A 22,898-nucleotide genomic window follows, 5' to 3' on the forward strand; every position below is an offset into this window, starting at 1 on the left:
CCCTTGATTAATTGTATAAAGCTTTTAACTCAAACCTACACAGGCCAATTGATGTCTGGCATAAAGATGGTCTGCTCCACAATAACAATGACATTGGGCAGTAGCTTGTTAATCCACATTTTATTGTGATCTTCAACTTGGATATTCCACTTTTACAGACGGTACAATTTACACAGCTGAAAAATGTGAGATTCCCTTAAATGGAGAGCAGGCTTAATAAAGGCACAATAACATTATCATACCCACACCCTACAGCCCCCAATCACACCTTTTTTTTAGCAAATCAATTTCTTTGAGCTGTTGCAATGAGCACATATTTATTGAAGCACATTGGGTCCTAGTGAGACCTGGGCTCAGAACCGGTGTATTTTGGACCTTCTCTTAAAGGAAACCTACCATTTATAATGGTAGGGGTAAGCTGTAAGTACCGAGCATCAGCTCAGGATGAGCTGGTGCCGGCAGTGTCGGACTGGCCCAGCGGAGGACCGGAGAATCCTCCGGTGGGCCCCCCTGGGAGAGAAACTTTTTTTCATTAAAAGATATAAAAAAAAAAATTTTTAAAAAATCGGCACCGAAGGCCTCCCCCCCCTCCCCCCCCGCGGGATGGGGGGGCGGGGTTCCGGGGGGTGGTCGGGTGATAGGGGTGGGCTGCGGGGACCAAGCACAGGGCGCATCTTCACTTTCCCCGCAGGCTCCTGCACACTGTACAATGTACAATGGTAAAGGACCTTTGATGAGGTCATTACCATGTGACAGGGAGGAGCTACTCAGCATGTCCTCGGCTAGAGCTGCCCTGGGGTATGTGAAGTTATGCTGCACCTGCATGTAATATAGGGGTGCAAGGGGGGATGTTGGGGTGCAGTGTAATATACATGTAATGTAGGGGTGAAAGGGGACAGTGTAATGCACCCCTACATTACATGCATATTACACTGCACCCCCACATTCCCCCTTGCACCCCTTCATTACATGCATATTACACTGCACCCCCACATTTCCCCTTGCACCCCTACATTACATGCATATTACACTGCACCCCCACATCCCCCCTTGCACCCCTACATTACATGCATATTACACTGCACCCCCACATCCGCCCTTGCCCCCCTACGTTACATGCAAGGGGGGATGTGGGGGTGCAGTGTAATCTGCATGTAATGTGGGGGTGCAGTGTAACCTGCATGTAATGTAGGGGTGAAAGGGGGAATGTGGGGGTGCAGGGTGTCATCAGCATGTAATGTAGGGGTGCAAGAGGGAATGTGGGGGTGCAGTGTAATCTGCGTGTAATGTAGGGGTGCAAGGGGGAAATGTGGATGTATGTAATGTGGGGGTACAGTGTGACATGTATGTGTGGTTGCAGGGTGACATGGATGTAATGTGGGGGTTCAGGGTGACATGGATGTAATGTGGGGGTGCAGGGTGACATGGATGTAATGTGGGGTTGCAGGGTGACATGGATGTAATATGGGGTTCAGGGTGACATGGATGTAATGTGGGGTGCAGGGTGACATGGATGTAATGTGGGGTGCAGGGTGACATGGATGTAATGTGGGGTTCAGGGTGACATGGATGTAATGTGGGGTGCAGGGTGACATGGATGTAATGTGGGGGTGGAGAGTGACATGGATGTAATGTGGTGTGCAGGGTGACATGGATGTAATGTGGGGGTGCAGGGTGACATGGATGTAATGTGGGGTTCAGGGTGACATGGATGTAATATGGGGTTCAGGGTGACATGGATGTAATATGGGGTTCAGGGTGACATGGATGTAATGTGGGGTTCAGGGTGACATGGATGTAATGTGGGGTTCAGGGTGACATGGATGTAATGTGGGGTGCAGGCTGACATGGATGTAATGTGGGGTGCAGGCTGACATGGATGTAATGTGGGGGTGCAGGGTGACATGGATGTAATGTGGGGTTCAGGGTGACATGGATGTAATGTGGGGTTCAGGGTGACATGGATGTAATGTGGGGTTCAGGGTGACATGGATGTAATGTGGGGTGCAGGCTGACATGGATGTAATGTGGGGTTCAGGGTGACATGGATGTAATGTGGGGGTTCAGGGTGACATGGATGTAATGTGGGGGTTCAGGGTGACATGGATGTAATGTGGGGGTTCAGGGTGACATGGATGTAATGTGGGGGTGCAGGGTGACATGGATGTAATGTGGGGGTGCAGGGTGACATGGGTGTAATGTGGGGGTGCAGGGTGACATGGGTGTAATGTGGGGGTGCAGGGTGACATGGATGTAATGTGGGGTTCAGGGTGACATGGATATAATGTGGGGTTCAGGGTGACATGGATGTAATGTGGGGGTGCAGGGTGACATGGATGTAATGTGGGGGTGCAGGGTGACATGGGTGTAATGTGGGGGTGCAGGGTGACATGGATGTAATGTGGGGGTGCAGGGTGACATGGATGTAATATGGGGTTCAGGGTGACATGGATGTAATATGGGGTTCAGGGTGACATGGATGTAATGTGGGGTTCAGGGTGACATGGATGTAAAGTGGGGGTGCAGGGTGACATGGATGTAATGTGGGGTGCATGCTGACATGGATGTAATGTGGGGTTCAGGGTGACATGGATGTAATGTGGGGGTGCAGGGTGACATGGATGTAATGTGGGGGTGCAGGGTGACATGGATGTAATGTGGGGGTGCAGGGTGACATGCACCTTCACTACTTGGGGGGGGGGGGCATTGCTCTGCAAGAATTGTGGGTATGTGGGGTCAAGACTATATCCACTATAGGAGAATAATTGTGATCTCTAGGGGAAGAACATAACACTATTACATTTGTCATAAGAAGGTGGGGGCAATGATGAGAAAAGGAGGAACTTAACTTTTTGTGTTTCTTAACCTTTAGAGCAGAGATCTGGCTGCTAGAAGCCGATGTATCCTCCAGATAGAAGGATAGAGAAATTAAAGAGAATTCCTTCAACAATAGACGTCATGTGTGTGAGTTGTTGGATTTACAGTAATTGCTGGTGTTACACAGTGTCTCCCCCAACTGATTGTACCCCCCAACCGCCCCGGTCTGTATGTATACAGATATACAGCAGTGACATCACCACCACAGCGCCCCCTGTGCAGCCTCTGCCTGCAGCCTGTAAGTGTTACACTGACCACAGCCAGGACCTGCCGCGGCTGCTGGTTGTGATGTCACTGCTGCGCCTCTGTATACATACAACCCGCTGGTAATGGGGGGCACAATTAGTCGGGCTGGGTATAGTTGGCTTAGGGTTAGTGGCCACATTTAGGTTCCTGATGGTTGAGTTCACACATTGCATTTAGGAACACCGCACTGCACTGGAATTGCCTTCCTAAATGTAATTCAAGTGCAGAGTGTGAACGCAGTTAGAGGCCGCTTTCTGATGATATGTTTGCCATTGAAATTATTTGGGCAAAATGCATCAAATGCATTGCTCTGCAAGTAGTAACATGTGCTTTGTCTTTTAATGTGACTCATGGCAGCCAATCAGAGCTCAGATTTCGTTTCATAAACTGCTATGGGAAAATAAATGCTGAACTCTGATTGGTTGCCTTGAGCAACTAGAACAGTTCTGCTCTCAGATAAAACTACCCCATTGTGTTTAAGGCTACATTCACACAGCCATATGGGGGACGTATATACGTCTGATGTTTATATGCCGTATAAACGTCCCCCATAGACAGCAATGGGTGCTATGGAGAGGGGCGGGGTTGTGAAGCGCTCACCCCCTCCTCCTCTCCTGGGCGCTGCCGTTCGCCCGCCATGCTACAGTACGGAGATCATATCGTCGTGTGAATGTAGCCTAAAACTGTACACCTTTATCTGCTGTTTTTTTATACTTCCATTAGTAGTCTGGTAGTTTTACTAGCAAAAAGATAGGGTGGGCCCTAAAAATAATTTCCTCTGGTGGGCCCCAGGTACTCCAGTCCGACCCTGGGTGCCGGTACTTACTTTCGTTAGTGTTATAAACCGCGGTATCGCGGTATTAACACTTTTTAAACTCTAGACCAGAACAGGCTTCGGCGCTGCGTGCGCGCGCCTACATAGGAAATAGCGGAGATGCTGCGCTCGCACGGTCGCGCGTAGCGCCGAAGCCTCTCCTGCTCTAAAGTTTAAAAAGTGTTAAAACCGCGATACCGCGGTTTATAACACTAACGAAAGTAAGTACCGGCACCAGCTCACCCTGAGCTGGTGCTCGGTACTTACAGCTTACCCCTGCCATTCTAAGTGGGAGGTTTCCTTTAAGCATAAAGACTGAAGGTCCTTCTGTCACCTATAGGCTTAAATGTATCTTCTATCACCCTTCCCTTATTAATAGCTGAAAATATATGTGGTCTGCTGTGCCATTTTTCAGCTATAATGGAAACTGTAATGGAACCTGCTGAAACCAGGTGTGAACTTTACTTTTGCTAAAGCATAACTGCAGCCACACTGCTTCAACTAATGCGATTACAGTTGATGAGGATCTGTCATTCCCTGGGTCACTGATAAACATAATCCTAGGCTTTTTTATCTGTAAATTCTTGTGAATTGTCAAGTACACTGGTTCTTTGGCAGTTGCCGCTCCTCTCTGGATTCCCACACTGGGTTAGATTAATGCCAGGGAGAGGAGGAAGGGGAGAGAGTGCCGCTCACCCCCGCCCCTCTCCATAAGAATATACGGCACGCTGCATCGTATTCCGGAGAAAGATAGGACATGAACGTGTGCAGCACCATACCGCTCCCGTTTGGGCGCTGTGCGCCCATTGCCGTCTATAGAGGTCATATCTCGCCTTATATACGTCCCCCATACAACAGTGTGAATGTAGCCTTAAAGAAATATCTCTCCACTCTTTGGTGTGTCAGATTTTATTACCATGACAAGAATCAGTTTTAAAGTTGAATGATTCCTTCCGGTGATGACCCTGGATGTTTTTTTTTTATCAGTGAGAACTGTACTCAAAAACAACTGTGGAAATTTAAAGAAAATTCTAATTGCAAGAAGAGATGACAGGTTATCTCTATCCCCTTCACATTGCAGACTTTTTTTTGTTTATTTTTCGCTGCCCATGTACATAATTTGTACATAATGTACAGAGCTGCGTGAGGGCTTATTTTCTGTGTACCAAATTGTACTTCTTATTGAATGTATCTATTATTCCATGCTGTGTACTGGGAAGTGGGAAAAAACTCCAAAATGCAGTGAAATAAGGTAAAAAAAACCCACATTTGTACCATTTTCTTGTGGGCTCATTTTTTGCGGTTTTCACTATTTGCTCCAAATTATATGTCTCCTTTATTCTATTGCTCATACAATCACATAGATACCACATTTATTTAGGTTTTAAGGAGTTTTAATACATGTTAAAAATTAAAACCCTGTGTACATAACCAAAAAATGTGTTTATTGTTTCGCCATCTTGTGGTGCTTATACCATTTTAACGATTTAGTGTATGGAGCTGTGTAAGGCGTAATTTTTTGCAAGATGAGCTGATTTTTTCATTGCTACCATTTTGAGAACTGTACGACCATTTGATCACTTTTTATTACATTTTTTTTTTAATTTTTTTTTACTGTACTTTTAGACATCAAAGGGTATGTAAGGAAAATCTACCATTTGATTTCATGCATTATGAACCAAACATACCTAGAGAATGCATCAGTGTAGCTACAGCATTCTCCTAATGCATGAAATCAAATGGTAGGTTTCCTTTAATCCCTATGAAGTCCGATTATTACTACCATCTAATGCAATGCTACTGTATTGCAGTAGATGGCAGTATTGCAGGTGATCTGCTACTGCCTGTAATACAGATCTCTTTGACAGATGCTGGAGTCTTCTGAAGACTCCAGGCCGTCATAGAAACGGTTCGCCACTCCCCGATGGCGTCACAGGAGCAATGATTCTCCCAAGATGGCGGCGCCTACACGCCGACAGTGATTTATATTCCAGTATTGGCTTTGCTTGCGGCATTTAAACATCTGCAATCGGTTCCAGCACCAATCACGGGTATTAACGCTAGGTGTTAGCTGCATAATGCAGCCAACCTCATGTCTATATGACGACGGCTTACTGAAAACCACTTGTGTTTTGTTAACATAATGTTAACTGACATGGTAACACCGCTTTAGTGTTGTGTTTTGTAAACATAAATGTTAACGGTAACAGTAATGTAATTATGTATGCAAACTGCTAAAAGAAAAAAAAATGGCCTTTAAATAGGACCAATGAAACTTGTATCTCATCCCACAAAAATCATGACTTGGGAATCTGTAAACAACCTACATCTTTTTATAAATGAATATACATAAAGGGAAACCTTTCCTATGAAAATATCAGTTTCCCATTCACTATTTTACCCAGACCTATAGATCCATCTAGATATAGTTGCTGTACAGGAGATAGGAAATCAGCTTAGATGAAGCTAATCTAAAGTATATTGCAGACTATTTAGAGGGTATAGCTACATTTCTTTCTTTTATAGCATCTAGAACCTCTATGAGTAAGCGTTTATTTCTGCCATTATGAAGAGGCGTAAAACTGCTTATGTGACAGGTTATACATTATGTTAATGCAAGCCAAGCATATGACTAATAAGGTCACATACTGTACGTAGATTTAGTCGCTTATAGTTTTCTGCCAATAGATGGCGCTGTGATTATTCTTTTGCTACAAAATGTTGTAGATGTAAATGTTTTTTTGTGCAATTGGATTTATACTATATGCCATATCCAGTAGAACTGTGGGACATCTATGTATTAAAACCATTTGTTAAATGCTACGGGATTTTAGAGATGTTCAGGCTGAGTATCTTACATAACCATATTGCTGAACTGAAAATGATGGTGACTATTATTGAATTGGTACACTACAATCCATTCTTGTATTTGAAGAAGTTCAGTTTTTAGTAAGAAATATGCTGTTGTCATTCACAAATCTAAAGCTACAGGGAGTAAGAATCTCCTTTTCAAGACTTATGACTGGTGACTTGGGTGTTACCAAAATTATATAGTACAGCTGGCTTTTTTCTGTGACTCCCTACAACCTCTAGTAACATCATTTCTGAGATAAAAATAACCCTGATAATATAGGCCATGCTTGGCCGACTCTATATATATCTCCTCATAATGTACATTTGACCGACTGCAATGAATAATTGTTGTGTGTCATTGTAAAAAGTTCTTAAAAATCAATAAAAACAAGTTTGATTAAAGAATAACTATTACAACATCTTTTAAAGCCACAAAAAGGATAGAAAAATAGGTTTGAAAACCAAATATTGTGAATGAAGGGCTATAAATCTTTGGAATGCTATAAATAATTGGAACCCTTAGGCTACATTCACGCGTATGTATATCCGCTGGGCCATAGCAGGGCAGGCATGTGTTCGCAACGCTATGGATGGGAGGAGTGGAGACTTATCTTATCTTTTCCCCGTGTATGGAGCGGTACGGTAGCGCACGTGTGCTGCACTTTATCCCTCTGTGCGCCTATGGGGGACGTATGAAGCCTTATTCTGTATTCTGAATTATCGTCGCAGAGGATACTTTAGTCCTGGTACTAATCTGGTTCCTGAAGAATGCAACCCTATCATTATACAGTTTATAATCCCAGTGATGCTATAGAACGTTGTACACTGTATGATCATGATGAGAATATCCTCTCCATTCAGATCCATATGTTATGTGTTTCTACCATCTGTGTTTATTTACTGAAGGGACTTTATTCTTGTGTTTGGATTTCAGTAGTTCTCTATTACTACAATGCTTATTTCTACAGAAAGTGAAGAAAGAATCTACATTGACTGCAGCCGCCAAGCAGGACTATTTAATCTCCAAACACAAGCTTTGTCCTGTCTGCACCACTCAGACTGATCCTCCAGAGACGCACACAGCGTGGGGTACCGGGAAAGAATAGGAGTGCTGTGGTATCAGGCTGCAGCCAGGGAGGCTCAGTCCTACATCCTGAGCATATCATTCATTTCTACATGAATATTTATGTATAACACGGGTTATATAACAAATCATTTGGAAGCATATCCTTTCTACACATAGCATTTTTCCAATTAAGTGTAGGTGATGTTTCACACAGTGCTGGTAAGTTTAGTGTGGACATTTGACAGCACTGGGACTGTGGGTTTGAATCTCTCAGGGCATTGTTTGGATGGATTTTGACCGTTCTCTGGTTTAAATTTTCATGTTGTTCTCAATTTCTCATATTTAACAAGGATTAGAAAAATTATATATTCACCATTTGCTTCACCTTTGAATCAAAGCATCACTGCAGTCTAAAGAGAAAATTTGGTTAAATGTATTCAGTCTATAGCAAATATACCTGTCAGGATAAGTGGTAGTGGATCCTCTGGACCACCGCGGACGATGACACTAGCCGACACCTGGAGTCTAAGTGGTACCCGGTTTTCACCAGAGCCCGCCGCAAAGTGGGTGGGACTTGCTGCAGGGTGGTACCACCAGGTCGGCCCACAGGAGCAACTTTGTCTGTGATGGCGACCAAGGCGAAGTACAGAATCGGAAGGCAACTCGTGGTCGGGGACAGGCAGGAGGTCGAGACAGGCAGCACGGAATCAGAGTCAGGGACGTAGCAGAAGGTCAGGACAGGCAGCACGGGATCGAAATTAGGAGCAGAATCGGGGTCACAACGGGAAATCACTATAAACGCAGAAGAGATAGGAAACGCTTTCTCAAGGTCAACAAGGCAGAAAGATCTGTCAGGGAAGACAGGAAAAGCTGAGAATTTATTAGAAACTGACACCCGTGACAATACCTCTAACCCTGTTGCCGTTGTCTGAAGTTTGCATGTCACAAAATAGCTGCTGTATGTACTGTGTGCTATTTGGAAGTCAGACATGACCTCTTGTATAGATGCTAGATCCAAGACCTCATGCACACAGATGTTTGTTGTTCCCAGGCAGCAAACAACTAACCAAGTTATTTAAAGCCTGTGGGTCATCAGTGTGTGAAGCTCACTCACATGGCGCTGAACACAATAAAGACTGTCCAAGCAGCAAACACATGAAGGAATAGGACCTGCTCTGAATTTGGCCGCACACACACACAGGGCTGTGAAAACCAAGACCGCCATGGGAACAAATTTGGCCATGTGCTCACAGCCTCCACAGTATATAGCCTGCCAGCCCCCTGTAGTAGATAGCCTGCCAGCCCCCTGTAGTATATAGCCTGCCAGCCCCCTGTAGTATATAGCCTGCCAGCCCCCTGTAGTATATAGCCTGCCAGCCCTCTGTAATATATAGCCTGCCAGCCCCCTGTAGTATATAGCCTGCCAACCCCTTTAGTATATAGACTGCCAGCCCTGGTAGTTTATAGCCTACCAGCCCTTGTAGTATATATACTGCCACCCTCCTGTAGTATATAGCTTGCCAGCCCCCTGTAGTATATAGCCTGCCAGCCCCCTAGTATATAGCCTGCAGCCTCTGCCCCCAATATAATGCCTGTAAGAAAAAAACAAACAGTGCACTCACATTCCGACGCCCCCCCATGGCAGGTCCTCTTCTTTACATTGCGGCTCGGGCATCACATAGTAGGACACAGAGCCGTTGCCGGAGCATTGCTTTATAAAAGAGGACTTGCTGGGGGGGCATCACAAGGTGAGTAGGTTTTTAAGCACATTTTTGTGCTGAAAAACTTGGCTTATACTCGAGTACATATGGTATGTTTTAGTTCACAAGGCTGGTTAGGACTTATTTTTAGGTGATAAATTGTTATTTCAGTGGTACCATTTTGGGACACGTAACTTTTTGATCATTTTTTGGAATATTTTAGTGAAGTAATTTCTTGCTCCAATAATGTTTCTGATTTATTGTACATATTGTTATGGATGCGGTGATACCAAATATGAGGATTTTTTGGTGATTTTGTGGTGTGGTGGTGAATGGGGGTGCTAAAGGGACTTTTACTTTTAGATTGTGCAGCCCCAGGGCACCTGTGGGCTGCCATTGGAGGATCAGACTCACAGGGTAGTCTTCAGACCCTGGGGCTGCCATCAGAGAATCGGACCCACACCTCCTCGGCAAGTGGCACATTGGTAGCCCCTTACATGCTGCGGTGTGTAAGGGGTTAGCACCCACAATCGGCTGAATCTCCAAGCTGACACCCACAGCTTCTGAAACCAGCTGACTATACTGAAGTGTGTTTCTCCAATGCATCCACTCCTCGAAAGGTTCTGTGAATGTAAATATCTACAACATAAAAAATGGTCATGCATGTTTATGATCATCTATATACTTTAAACTAATAAAACAAAATAAATATATATGTGACATATCCTTTCATAGCTCAGTCCAGAGCCCATGAGGAATAACATTTTACTTCCAAATGTATCTTCATCCTTTCCTTCAATTCCAATGATTATGTGTATAGTATGACACGACCGTGCATACAGAGTGAAATTACCATTGTTGATCTGATTGTCCTATATAAATGCTGCCGCCAGCTAAAATGACATTTATTAAATGAATGGTGGATTTTACAGAAGTTTCAGTGAACTTCAGAGTAATCTCATTGTTATTGCTATACGACAATAGTGGTTTTATGTGTGACACATATTATTTTCAGGAGATATTGCTTTTATAGAGTTAATCTTCTAAAATAGTTTGAGGGCTTCACTGCAGAATGTGATAAATACAGGCCATCATTGATTGTTTGTTGTAATTCCAACACACTGATCATTAAAACCTTCAGAGCCTTATAGATGAAATATTTCACAAGTAGATTCCCCCTGGCTGAGTATAAAACTATTTTGCATGCTAAATAACTATGCTTCTTAGGAACCCTACAGACCTTCCTCAGATTTATGGTTAGATTCTGGAATAATGTAAGTAACAAATGGAGGTTGTAGCTTTTATTTACAGAAAAATTCTTCACGAGGCTTCCCTTTCCCCCTAAAAAATATACATATTTGTATACTCACATATGAAAAATGTGCAACTAGATTTTGCAGGATGGGATAAGGAAAACCATGCCTCTTTTAGCTACCTATATACTGGTTTGGTCTTAATTCCGCATAATGTTATTATGCTTCCTGAGGGTCATGCTTTATGTCAAGGGAGCTTCCTCATAAGGTAGCTAAAAGAGGCATCCTTTATTTTCCCAGAGCGTCAATATCTCTACACACCTACGAGGCGGCCTTAATTGGCCAACTCTCTGTAAGGAGAACTCCTACTTCCTGACCCTATACTCACACATGTAAGTTACAATCACACACATTTATATACTTTTATAAATACACACTCAGTTCATCACTCATATACATTTATACACTCATGTGCACACATTTATGCACTTATACATACAGTATATATACTGTACATATTATACACACTCACAGGGTGCTCCGGATTCATGATTTGTGGTGAACATTCTTCATGAATCTGGTGCTCCATGCACTGCTTCAACACAGGGCGTGCTACCCAATTCTGTATGACATTGCATGATAAATGTGGTGCACAGTCCAACTGCGCACCGGACCAGAGCACCCCTTTCAGTGCAGTAATTTATGTCTTGCGAGGAATAGTGCAGCCGCAACACAAAAGTGTTCTGTAAGAAACGTGTGGCGCGGACACCTCTTAAATACCTGTGCAAACAGTCTGCACATTTAAGAATGTGCAAAGTCTGAAACAAAACTAGCACAGGGACTTGAGTAAATGTAGCCCATACAGTTCCATATACTGCATATACACACCATAAACCATATACACGTCACATATATAAACACCCATGTAGAGCATATACACATCACAGATATAGACATATACAGCAAATATACATAACATATACACATACATTACAACATATACACATCACATATTTACATCCATACATTTATATACTTATACACACATGTCTTTATACTCACTCTCAGGCAGTCTTCCTATCCCAATGAGGTGACAAAGGCCACAGTTTCTATTATCTACTGACCACATGGGGGAAAAAGACAGCAGGAAGTAGAGATAAAAGATTTCAGTCTTCCAGTGTTCCCTCCCATGATATTTCTTATCTGAATTGCCGACTTATCTGTATACTGTGGAAGATGTGTATACATATTATTCTGTACAATGTGCAGCATACTATGTATATAATGGTGCACATTTTTTAGGTCGTATGCCGGGGCCCCAATGCTGCTGGCCCCATAGCAGCTGTTATGGCTTTTACCACTGCAGTTACACCCCTGCTTAGAACTATGAATTGCATTGTCTATTTCATCTGCACACATTCCCAAGACACAGTGTACATATAAGTATAGCTGTAGAAGCATGCATATATTTACATGGATCTGGATTATGCTTAAAGACGTTCTGTTTCTCACTCCCATATTTGAAATATTGGTATCATATGCCAACAATGGGTCTAATTGAAGAGATCATACCAAGTTTTTCTTTAGGACCATGTTGTTGCCTGTTATATTTATCTCATGCTCTTGCTCCATAATTAAAAAAAAAAAAGGGGGAGCAGTTTTTTTAATATGTCAGTCGATGCCCTTTGGACTGTATTGATGTCATAAAAATAAAAAGTTGTAAAACTATTGCTGGCCATAATGAAATATTTCTTAATATTTTTCTAAATGAGACTGCTGTATAAACTCAGGGATAAGCCTACCTTTATATAAGCTGAGGCCCATAATTTTACCAGAAAACCTGAGAAAACCTATTGACTTGAGTATAAGGCTTGGGGTTTGAAATGCTGCTGTTACAATTTAATACAATGTTCATCATCCTCCTCTCATTAATAAAATACTCAAGTATAAGCTGAATGGGGCTTTTTCATCACAAAAATTGTGCTGAAAAATCTTTTTCAAGTTACAGTTTGTATTTTCCACTATAAAGTACAAGAATGTCAGCCAAGTAATAACTATGTTGAAGATTCAATATAAATTTGCAAACTTCACTTCCCACCAATAAATACTTAATGGATGAATTAGTCTGTCACCATGTAATCTGGATTGTTTAGTAATTCCCACACAATTACATGTCAATTATAGTTCTGGCATTCAAAGATACTGGGACTGCCATCAGCTGGCATAAGGACACAGCGGTTTCTTCTAGGAAATTTAGACTACAGGAATTTTCATATTGTTAGTACATAGTCTGTTTGATAACGATGTGTTTAATGTGTATGTCTATTCTGTTCTGGTTAAAAACTTTTGAGAAATAATCAATCCATCACACTGGTAGTCTGTAAAGTGGGTCATATTGAGAAGAAGGTTACAAATGATGGATAGCTAAGTACAGTTCATGACGCTCTAATGTTCTGTATTCTGTAATAGCTATGTATAGTTATATTGATTTCTATGACAGTCAGGGCACTTTACAACCTTCATACTTTTCAGTCTCTTCATGTTTCTGTGCCAACCATGTCCAAGCTTCTGCTGGTGTAAATGTCCCATCAAAAGACATAACGTAAATCAAAAAGATAGATGTCATTTTCAAGACCAGAATTGACACGCTTAAGAAAATGATGGCAAATGACCTTCAACGTTTCTCATTTTTTCTTCCTCCTCCTCCTCAGAAAATCACACAAGCTCTCTGCTGGGAAGATAATAGCTTCTTTGGATAGTAGGTTTAATATACTGCCAACAATTGTTCTTTTACAATGACATTCATTTCTATCAAGAATTAACAGTAAATACAGACACGTGTTTCATTGACAGAATTCAATAGTATGTGTAGCTTAAAGAGTAACTGTAAAGGTTTTTTATTTTTCACAAATAAATAGCTCTTGGGATGGAAAATAACTTTGCCTATTATCTTTGTTACCTATATTCAGTAGTTTCTTTGTTATATCCCTCACATCACCTCATTGCTGTAATGGCTGCCTCCTCTCCATGTGCTGATAAGCCATATGAATCTGTATGTTGTATGTTTGTTTCTGGTCAGATTCCTGTGAGGGGAGGAGCTTCTGCTCCCTGATCACAAGGGAAGAGATCATGTGAATGCAGCAGAGCTGAATGTTGATGTCTCCTGCACAGAATAGTGAGTTACAAGTCTCCCCTATTCCCTATCAGTCCCTCCATCCCAGTCTGTGATTCTACAGAAGTTTTTATGTCTCTCTCCTCTTCTCATGCTGCTCCTTTCCCCCACCTTGTCATCTGCAGCTCTGCACATAAGCTATTAACCCTTAGTGATCACGCTGCATGTAACTGGTTTACTTTTGATTTCTTTTACTTATGACATGTTCCCTGCTCCTCCATGTGAAGGAAGCTGTCAGGCTGTCACCATATACATTCTGTATGTACAATGTCTCATAGAAGGGTGGGGTAACAATATAGGAAAAACAAAATATTGCTTCCTTCATCACACATCTAAAGCATACTAAAATGTAACAAACGAGAAAAGAGATGTGTATAGATGATAAATAAACTTTATTGGTACAATATTTTTAAAACATACTTAAAAACCCAAAAAGGAATTGGGTACATATCACAAATTCTCCCCAGAAAAACTAGCCACATAAATAAAGGAACAGTAAACCACAATAAATAAAGTCAAAGCCAATGGAGAGCTAAGACAATGCACAAAAATAACTAGGACCAAAAGTGAAGGATATGCCTCATACAGAAAATATATATGATAAATGCAAGGTCCAAAAATCGTAGGCTGTAAGAAGATAAAGTGCAAAAAGACTACATTACCGAATGAATGGGTCCAGTCTGGGGAGGAGGAAGTGCCCCACGCGTATCGCCCGACTCGCGGGCTTCGTCAGGGGAACGAATGTATGAGGCATTTCCTTCACTTTTGGTCCTAGTTATTTTTGTGCATTGTCTTAGCTCTCCATTGGCTTTGACTTTATTTATTGTGGTTTACTGTTCCTTTATTTATGTGGCTAGTTTCTCTGGGGAGAATTTGTGATATGTACCCAATTCCTTTTTGGGTTTTTAAGTATGTTTTAAAAATATTGTACCAATAAAGTTTATTTATCATCTATACACATCTCTTTTCTCGTTTGTTACATTCTGTATGTACTGTACATGTCCCCTGCTCCTCCATGTGATTGAAGCTGTCAGGCAGTCACCATATACATCCTGTATGTGCACTGTGCAGTGTTCACTGGATTTACTTGTGGGGAACTATACGGATTTAATGCTAAATTAGTTTGAGAGAGAACACAAGGCATCATGGGATATGTGGGCAAGCTAACTGATTCATGTGTGAAAAACCTCTTGCATCATGTCCAAGAAGACTCATGGCTGCACTTTCTCAAAAGGGGCTTCTATACACATGAATACTTATTACCATGTGATATTTCAGTTTTTCTTGTTTAATAAATACTGTGTATACTCGAGTATAAGAGGAGTTTTTGAGCACAAAAAATGTGCTGAAAAGCTCAAAGTTGGCTTATACCTGCGCCCCCCCCCAGCAGGTTTTCTCTTCTTCCGTCAGCAGCGACAGGTCCATGCTAGCGGGCCCGTCACTGAACTGGAGCTGAAGCAAGAAGAGGACTTTCCTGAGAATTTTTTGTGCTGGGCAAATTGGGGGCTGGCTAGCTATATACTACACAAGGGCTGGCTGGCATTATACCACATGGCTATACAATAAAGGGGGCTGGCTATATACTACATTGGGCTGGCTATATACTAAAGGGGGCTACCAATATACTACAGGGGGCTGGCTATATACTAAAGGGGGTTGGCTATATACTAAAGGGGGTTGGCTATATACTACAGGAGGCTGGATGGCTATATACGAAAGGGGGCTGGCTATAGGGATGGCTGGCTATATACTTTCGAGTATATATGGTATCTACATTTCAATTTTTTTCTGTCAAGATGGGGTGCAGAGTGTTCATTAATGAGCAAAAAAAATACTTTTTTGATCTTACTAATTGGCTGCAGTGAAACAAAGAATAAAAAATGGAATACTTTCCATATCCACTGTAAATTCTTGAATACAATCACTCTTGGAGATGAACAACTCCAGCAGATACAGACATTTGCAATGCTGAATGTTTGGCTTTCAGATGTATCCACAATAGGCCAAGTGTTAGCCCTACACAAGACAACAGAAGATTTTTAATAATGCTTTTCCTTAGCTAAATGATATGTGAGGTCATCCCAGCTGGGTCTCATTAATAGCAAGGCTGTCTGCAACACATGTTCTCCAATGTCACCGAGTGTCAGCAATTCCTTTTATATGTATTTTAATACTGGAGCAGCAAATAATCTTCAACGCATCTGTAAGGAATCATAATACTGAAAGATTAAGTGGTAATTGGTCTATAATTTAGCGACATATTCTTTACATTTTGCATTATATTAATGTAAATTCCATTTGGTTTGCCTATTCTGCCATGTCTAAAGCTAAATCTCCTGCTAAATCAATTATAAATGGTGTGCAATTTATGCAATGGATAATGAGGTTGGCACAACTTTAAGTATCTTATTTTATCTCATAGATGGCATAATTTACAATAAAATAACACACAAATACAAAAGGCCAGAACCACTAATCAAATATATTAAGTTTTGCCTACACTTGCTTTAAATAACATGAATTTGCAATAGGAACACATCCAATATGGCATTAATAGTGGGCTGTGCACATGCGTGTGCAGGTGCATAGATATGAATGACGGCCATCTGTATAAAGTCCTTTGATACATTAGTAGTTATCTTTGGTTGTACTGACTATTGCCACGGATGCCCCCCGCGATCCATGTCACGGATCCGTGGCTCTGTCTTTGCTGCTCCGTCCCCAGGCCAGGACTTACCGTTCCTGCTTTGGACCCGACTAGGCCTCGTGCTCGCCCACGCCCCCTAGGGTGTCGTCTTTTCTGGTTATAAAGGGCCAGCATGCTGGTGATTGGCTCTGGTCAATCCGGCTCTGCTATATAACCATTTCCTAACAGCCATTTCCTGTGAAGTGAAAGCCCTCCAGTGTTCCTGCGTCTCCAGTGTTCCTCTGTGTTCTTTTGTTACCAATATTCCTCTATGTTCCCGTTCCTGTGTTCCTGCTTCAGCGTTCCTGTTCCGTGTGTCTGCTCCCGTGTTCCTGCTGTGAGTTCCAAGTTTCCTCCCAGCGTTGTACTCCCGCTGTCATCCAGGCACAGACTGTATTCTTCATTACTACCTTCACTGCCACCGCGGGCTAGTTGCACCTGTGGAACGACCTGGTGGTACCCTGCCGCAGCAAGACCAGTCCTCTTTGTGGTGGGCTCTGGTGAAGACCAGGTGCCAGTTAGACTCCGGTCCCAGGTGTCGGCTAGTACCATCTTCCACATTGGTCCAGCGGGTCCACAGACCCATTCCCAGACTCCTGTCGCTTGACAACTATTGGTGCTATCGGATGCATACTGGAGGGTGGGACTTCCACCCAGCAACCTGATTTAATGCCAGGAACCTGATATCATAGCATACCTCTGAGGAAGCTGCTGGGTGTGTAGAAATACATGTGGGGCTTTTTACCTACTCCTATTTACTCTTAAAACTTTGATAATGTATATTTTGATGCAACTTGCCATTGTTTATAATATTGTATATTTATTGTGGGGGTTTGTTGGTTAACCAGCTGTGTGACCAGTATTGTGTTCAATAAAAAAATGACCCATTTTTAAAATATTGAAATAAAATAAATTGCTATTTATTGAAGCTTGCCTGCACATTTTTCTTGTTTATTTTCTTTATTTGATGTGCTTTTTTAAAAAAACTAATTTTTAGCAATAGAAACCAGCCTTTAACCCATTCACAACCGACCATTGTAAATATACTTTGGGCAGTCGTGAAGGGGAGTATGGAGAGACCTCATGGACGGAGCCCTCTCCATACACAGCGGGTGTTAGCTGTATTACACAGCTGACACCTGCTGGGAACTGCTGCGGTCGGTTCTGGCACCAACCAAGGCAGTTAACCTATAAGCTGCTGAGGTGAAAGTTAACCACGGCGCCTAACAGGCATACTAAAGGGAAATTGCAGTCAACACCGTTCTATTAAAGGCTTCCATAGCTGTCATTAGTAATTCTATATTACAGTATGTCTGAGAGAGAGACTGTAATATGGAAGCAGTTAATCTACAATACATTGCAATACAGTTGTATTGCAGTATATTGTATAAGTGATCAACACCCCCAGGGTTACCCTAAGGAATAATAGTAAAAAAATGTTTAAGTTTTAAAAAATATAAAAATAAATAAAAATTCAAATAACCCACCTTTCCCTAGAACAGATATATATAAATATAAAAACAATTATTCCCGGCGATGAACCCTGTCATGGAAATGGAAAAAGCACCTCATTGGAGCGCCATTTTGCCTCAAATAAAAATTTGAATAAAAAGTGATCGGAAGGTCATATAGATTGAAAGGTCGTTTCAAAATGTTAGAAATAAAGACATCATCCCATCCAGCAAACAATGACACCTTTCACAGCTCTGTACACTGAAGTATGAAAAAGTTACGGGTGGCAGAATATGGCGCAAGGCATTTTTTTTTTTTTGTTAATGCAAGGTTTTTGAATTTCTTAAAAGTATTTAGACATTACTAAACATCACCCCTTGAGAAAGACCGGCGGGTTGAAACGCGCGTTGGGGTAATTCCAGCGACCAGGTAATTATGAGTACAGGTTCTGTGTTCACAGCTGTGTAAAATGTACAGGTTTAACGACTATACTAGTCACCTGCCTATGTAAATGTAAATGTGATTTCACCGCTGTCAACCACCTGGGCACACACACTGCTGTAACTCATTACTGAGTTTGTTACCAGCATGCCTTTTACCCTTCATTACTTATATACTGTACATCATAGGTCCTGGTCTATATGAACTTCTGTCTCTCCTGTAGCCATTCCTTTTTATTCATCATACATGTTTTTACTATCCACATTGTAACCAATAAAGTTTACATTTTCACCTTTACTCAATGTGATTTTAGTCTTCATTGCATTCCCCCTTTTTCGTGTTTTTGATTTATAATATATAAATTTAGTATCACTGTGATTGCACTGATCCAAAAAATGACAGAGAGGTGTCATCTCAACTACACATTGAAACCTGTACAAATAAAGCCCATCAAAATATCGCACAACTGTGTTTGTTTGCCAATTCCACCACCTTTGGAATTTTTTGTCCAGCTTCCCAGTACATGGCACAGTATACTAAATGGTGCCAGTAGAAAAGAAAATTTGTCTCGCATATAACTGTCTCGCATATAACAAGCCTACCTATAGTTTTGTAAACAAAACAATCAAAAAGTTATGATTTGGGGATGGAGAGGAATGAACAAACGGAAAGAAGAACGAAAGAACTTGGTCTTGAAGGAATTAAATATGGCCAATATTGGGAAAGAGAAAGGGGACAAATGGAATGGGGGAAGGCTAAAGAACAAGGCAGCATTATAGGCCATAAACAAATAACAAGAGTCAGAGTAAGCACAAAAGGAGCAGTTGTAGATGTGTCTCCATACAACCCAAGTGCCCACTACCTATGGGTTAGAGATCTAGGTGAAGGGGGTAGAAGGGAGGAAAGGCGTTTAAGACAAGCAGAGAAGACCTAACTGACCAGACATAAGAGACACAACAGAGACTGTTCCAGATTCTATGTGGGTAAGCTGAAGCAGTAATATATTCTAGTGTGCACATGAGAGGGCAGGACATCAGTAATAGGGTACCAAGTTTCGTAGAACTGCTGGGCTTACACTCCTTCTGAAGCAGAGCATTAGAACAGCTCACCCAAAGCAAAAATACTAGCTACTGTAAAACAGGGGCAAAGACAATGATAAATGTCAGCCACGTCTGCCCTACACCAGGAACAAACCGGGGACAGGCTGTTTCTCATGTGGTAGTTATGAAAAGGGGAAATGTAGACCCTCTATTCAAATTTAAGAGCCATGTAAAAGACAGTATATATACAGAGGGTATACTTAAATTTAATAGGGCAGATTTACTTACCCGTTCCATTCGCGATCCAGCGGCGCGTTCTCTGCGGTGGATTTGGGTCCGGCCGGGATTCACTAAGGTAGTTAATCCGACGTCCACCAGGTGGCGCTGCTGCGCTGAAGTCTGCTGAAATGCACTCAAGTACACCGGCCTATTCCAGGTGAAGGTAAGTTCAAGCTCCGCAACACTTTTTGTTTTTTAAATGCGGCGGTTTTTCCTAATCCGTCGGGTTTTCGTTTGGCCACGCCCCCCATTTCCGTTGCGTGCATGCCAGCGCCGATGCGCCAAAATCCGGGAAAATCGGCGCAAATTGGAAATATTCGGGTAACACGCCGGGAAACCGCGAATCGGGCCCTTAGTAAATGACTCCCAATCTGTCACCAGGAATGTCATGTTTAGCTAGTGACAGGATATAATAGCCTATGCTATGCTGATTTTAAAAATAACTTTGTCGGGATTCTGAATAATTTCAGTACTTTATAAAACTTTATTTCACATTGCCTTTCTCCCTGCCATCAGTGTGTGGTGAGTCCCAGGGGGTATGAAGGACATACATACATTTAGAAATTTTCCCCATTGTGTGTTGGCTCAACAGCCCAAATATGAAAACTGTTGTAAACTGCATTTGGGCAGTTAGCCTTACTCATGAGCGTGTTGTGCCCCATTATTTAGTAGTGTATCCGGTCTGTTTTCAGGATATGCACACAGTTTTTTTTTTTTTCGCTCCATGCTGTTGTGACTTAATTGTGTCGAGGCGCAGTAATAACCTTGGTGCAAACTAGAAACACACCAACACGCCCTTATGGTGCACAGCTTTCTAAAGTGTCGCACAAAGTACAGCTACAATACAATTATGGCACAAACACTTCATAAATACGTGTGCAAGCTCCAAAGACACTTTTTCAAGTGCAAACTTAGACAAATAACCGGCACAGGCTCCATAATATATTTGGGTCTTTGATGCATAATATATCTTTTATGACCTTTACGAGACACCCTTTTCAATTTCAAAAGATTAATATAAAGTGCAACACAATTTTACAATTCACATATAGGACAAATCTATAGTATATGAAAGAACAAATAATTTTCTCATACATTCCATTACTCAGTGTGCACTGATCCTGAGTTATTTGCCATATATAAATTCATAATACTGAAGGCTTAATAGATAAAATCTGTGCATTCCTTATCAAATGATTGACTGCACAGATATTGCCGATTTTGTACTCAAGATGTATACTGTAGTCCTCATACCACCGTATGTACAATAATCTGATTTAACCCCTTACCGATGTGCGCCATAATAGTATGACGCATGTCGGGTGTGGGCACATGGAGATGGCTCACGGGCTGAGCCCTCTCCATAGCCAGTAAGTCTTTGCTGCATATTGCAAAGACTTACCGATAACACCCGCCATCGGTGCTAGCGTTGATGGCGGCTTAAAAAAAAAAAGGCGGCGCACGGGCGCTGCCATCTTGGTAATGATCGTCGCTCTCCGTGACGTCTTCCGAAGACCTGAGGCTGTCTCGTTTTAACCCATTCATTACAATGTGCGATTTGCACATTTCAATGAATGAGGTGGAAAATCTCAATTAACTGCCATACTGTAGTATAGCAGTATTTGGTAGTATCGATCAGACAACCTAAGGTTACAGTACCCTAGGGAGTCTTAAAAATAGTAAAAATTAAAAGTAAAAAAAGTAAAAAAAAATTATAATAAGAAAACATAAAAATTCAAATCACCCCCCTTTCCCTAGAACTGATAAAAATATAAACAAACAGTAAAAATCATAAACACATTCGGTATCGCCGCGTCCGAAAATCCTGTTCTATCAAAATATAATAACCGTTTTTTAATGTGTTTAACCCCGTAATGAAAAATAGCTCCCAAAGTTGAAAATGCCGCTTTTTTGACATTTTGAAAAATATAAAAATTCTATAAAAAGTGATCAAAAGGTCATACTGTCCTAAAAATGGTAGGATAAAAAACGTCATCAAAAGTCGCACAAAATGACACCTAACACAGCTCCGTTTACCGAAGTATGAAAAAGTTATTAGTGCCAGAAGATGGCAAAATCAAAATATTTATTTTGTACAGGAAATTTTAATTTTTGTAAATGTATGAAAACATTATAAAACCCATACAAATTGGGTATCCCCGTGATCATACCGACCCAAAGAATAAAGTAGAAATGTCATTTCGGGCGCAAAGTGAAAGCCGTAAAATCCAAGCCTACAGGAAAACGACGCAAATGTGTTTTTTCACCAATATCACTACATTTGGATTTTTTTCCCGCTTCCCAGTACACACATAGAATATTCAATGCCATCACTATGAAGTGTAATTTGTTACGCATAAAACAAGCCATCAAATGTGTAAAAATAAAAAAGTTGGTGGGGAATGAAAAATGGAAATGAAAAAACAAAAAAGGGCCAGGTCATTAAGGGGTTAAGAAAGGTTATTCTACTGCATTTTAGGAGCTCAGCTGTAAAGACATGTTCGGTTATATGGATGTGACCAATAGTAGTCAATAGAGATATAATAAAAACACCATTTTAAAATATGTTGTAACTCAGAATCAGTATCAGATTATTAATGATTAGAGGGTTACTCAACCAGAACGTATCTGTGATGGTCATCAACAGGGCATAAACGTTCACTATATGGGGGCTGTTGCTCTTAGAAGCTACTGGCTGCCATTTACTAAAGGATGTTAGTATCTGTGATTTTTTTTTAAAGAAAATGCAGATGTAAACCCAGCCATAGTTATAAAATGTTTTACAGTGGACACATGATCTCAGAATGATCTCTTAGGTTACATTCACACTAACGTATGGGGGACGTATATACGGCCGATATACGTCCCCCATAGGCAGCAATGGGCGCACGGCACCCTACGTGCGGCACCGTACCGTTCCGTACCCGGGAAAAAGATAGGACCTGTCCTATCTTTTCCCGTAATACGGCGCCGTGCGCCATAGGTTGCTATGGAGAGGGGCGGGGGTGAGCTGCGCTCA

General features: G+C 41.6%; 1 long non-coding RNA gene across 1 annotated transcript in view; it reads right to left on the reverse strand.

Moving 5' to 3' along the window:
• Nucleotides 1-16,056: 16,056 nt before the first annotated feature.
• Nucleotides 16,057-22,898, reverse strand: part of LOC140120602 (uncharacterized) — a 40,619-nt gene continuing 33,777 nt past the window's right edge. Inside the window, exon 3 of the long non-coding RNA XR_011853903.1 lies at nt 16,057-16,182. This is a non-coding gene — a long non-coding RNA (uncharacterized lncRNA). The remainder of the gene's footprint in view (nt 16,183-22,898) is intronic.

The sequence above is a fragment of the Engystomops pustulosus genome, chromosome 3 (assembly GCF_040894005.1).
Source record: "Engystomops pustulosus chromosome 3, aEngPut4.maternal, whole genome shotgun sequence".
Lineage (NCBI taxonomy): Eukaryota > Metazoa > Chordata > Amphibia > Anura > Leptodactylidae > Engystomops > Engystomops pustulosus.